Here is a 2355-nt window from a genome sequence, read left to right on the forward strand (position 1 = left end):
GAGAATACAACCAGTCCACCGAGTTAACAACTTAACCACTTAGTTTGGTTATGAAATAAACATCAGAGTTTTACAAGGTTTTAAGAAAAACAACAGAAGATAAAACCACTAGCGGAAGCAAAGCGTCGGGGTCGGACATCCCTGGTGAGGCCAGCCGGGACATCACTGATCCCTCTCCTCGCCGTCCGAGGAGGGATCCCACTCGACCGTCCAACCCGGAGGGAGCTGGGGCGGCCAAGTGCCAGCGGAAGAAGGGTCGGGAGCAGCAACTTCACCTGAAAACAGGAGCCACAACAAGGCTGAGCTACTAAGCTCAACAAGACTTAACCGATAGGGAGTAAAGCTACTCCACACTTCAAGACATGCAAGGCTCTTTGGCTGAGGGGTTTTGTTTGCCAAAAGCACTAAGTAAAACCCTACTTTCAAGTTTTAGCTCCGGTTCTAAGTTTATTATCCGGTCTAAGTTTTGCAACCTATTCTAAGCAATCATAGATCCAACCAAGGTATGTATATATATCAACAAAACCATGTCATCATCAGATTCCTCATTTACTCAGGGTGACATAGCGATCAAGCAGTCTCAAACTGTGAGAGGCAAACGAATCAATTCGAGTTCTTTAACCATGCATGGTGAACCTAACCTCACGACATCCGCGCACCCGGAGGTCGCTTCCCGTGTCGGCCTTCCACATCAATCCCCTAACCTGTGTTGGGCCCATTTCTTTGGTGCAAGGTTCCACAGACCCGGCCTCTGCCGTTCTGTGACCACGCATGCCACCATGTGTGACATCCAGCAGGGGAAACTCCGTTCCAAGAACAATGGGGCGACCGCTCACGTCTAGGTTCAATCCGGTACTAGGCTTCCTCATCCCATACTAAGTATGAGGTTAGTACTTTCAAACACTTGATCACGAACACCACCACTGTCGGGCCTTAGTCAACTTTCATAGACAGACGGGGCGATCAACCGACCACCAAAGAGTTACCCAAAACCCTGACCCATCCATCGTCCTTACAGTTGTAACAGAAGGGTAGACATCCAACTCCTACAACTCGCGAGTGACAGGAAATCACTCGACTTTTACCGCTTCCTATTTAAGCAAGCAGCTACTCGGTCCAACAGCTAGTGTTCAGATCAGGGGAGCTACGTTATGCATCTAGGGTTCCAAACAACTCCTATACGTAAATGCACAAGCATGTTAAAGAAGGCATGCGCAAGTTTGGCAAACAACGTAGGGTTTTCATGCAACCGGGGCTTGCCTTCGAGCAAGGAGGAAGAGAACTGCTTGACTTCTGGGGCGGCTTCGGCTTCAGAGGGCAGGAGCTCAGCTACACCGTCGTCTTCTGGCGCCGTGTGCAGCTCGTAGAAGCCGTCGGCGAGGCGCAGCTCTACACGAATGCAATGCATTAGTTAGCATAGACGGTTATTTCAACAGCAACACTAGCAAGTCTGAGCCCAGAAACTCGCGACAAAAAGCAGAAGGGTGGGAAGGTTCAAGGGAGCTAGTGGAGATCAAGAAGTAAGGGTCAGAGGAAAGGAACTTGTGATCTGACCCTTAAACTAGAGGGTTGGTGTGCTAGGGATCCTCAGACTCAACGCTGAAGGGTTCCCAAGTTTTACACATACACCCTCGGTTTGAAGAAAAAGATTACAGCCAAGCCCTCGGGCGAGGCGGAGAAGGGTCGGCGGAACAGACAGGGTCGCGCGAGACGGAACCGGGGTCGGGCGGATAAGAGGGGTCGGGCGAAGCGGACAGGGGTCGGACGAGGCCAACAAGGGGTCGGATGAGGCGGACCAGGGGTCGGCAGCTTACCTTCTTCCTACAAGGAAAGCTTGGGGTCGGGAAGAAGCAGACTTGGGTGGAGGGGCTAAGGCTTTGAACAACGGCTAGGTCCGGCAGTGCTCCGGTGGCGGCGGTGCTTCTTGTGGATCACAAGTAAGCTCTTACACAGCACGGAGGAGCAAGCGGCTGGATGGCTTGGGGAAAATGGAGTGGAGCGGAGAGGAGAGTTCCTCAGGAACTTAGTGGGTGGCGCTGGGAGCTCGAGCAGGGAACAAGAGAAATGGTGGAAAGGCAGCAATGGCGAAAGGAACTCCGGCGGGGTTCGCGCATTCCCTTTTATAGCATCGGGGGAGTGAGAAGGGGAGCGGCGCGAAGGCCGGGGAAGAAGCAATGGAGTGCTCTGCCTGGGCGGCGATTGAGCGACGAGGGCGGTGGAGCAGGACTTTGGGGATGACGCCAGCGGTCATTGGGCTCTGGCGTGAGGGCGGCGCAGGAGCGGGTATGCCGGTGGTTGAGATTTGGCGGAGGTGGGCGTCGTCGTGCGGTAGAGTTGATGGAAGTGACCGGGTTA

Source organism: Setaria viridis, chromosome 2, assembly GCF_005286985.2.
Source record: "Setaria viridis chromosome 2, Setaria_viridis_v4.0, whole genome shotgun sequence".
NCBI classification, from domain to species: Eukaryota; Viridiplantae; Streptophyta; class Magnoliopsida; order Poales; family Poaceae; genus Setaria; species Setaria viridis.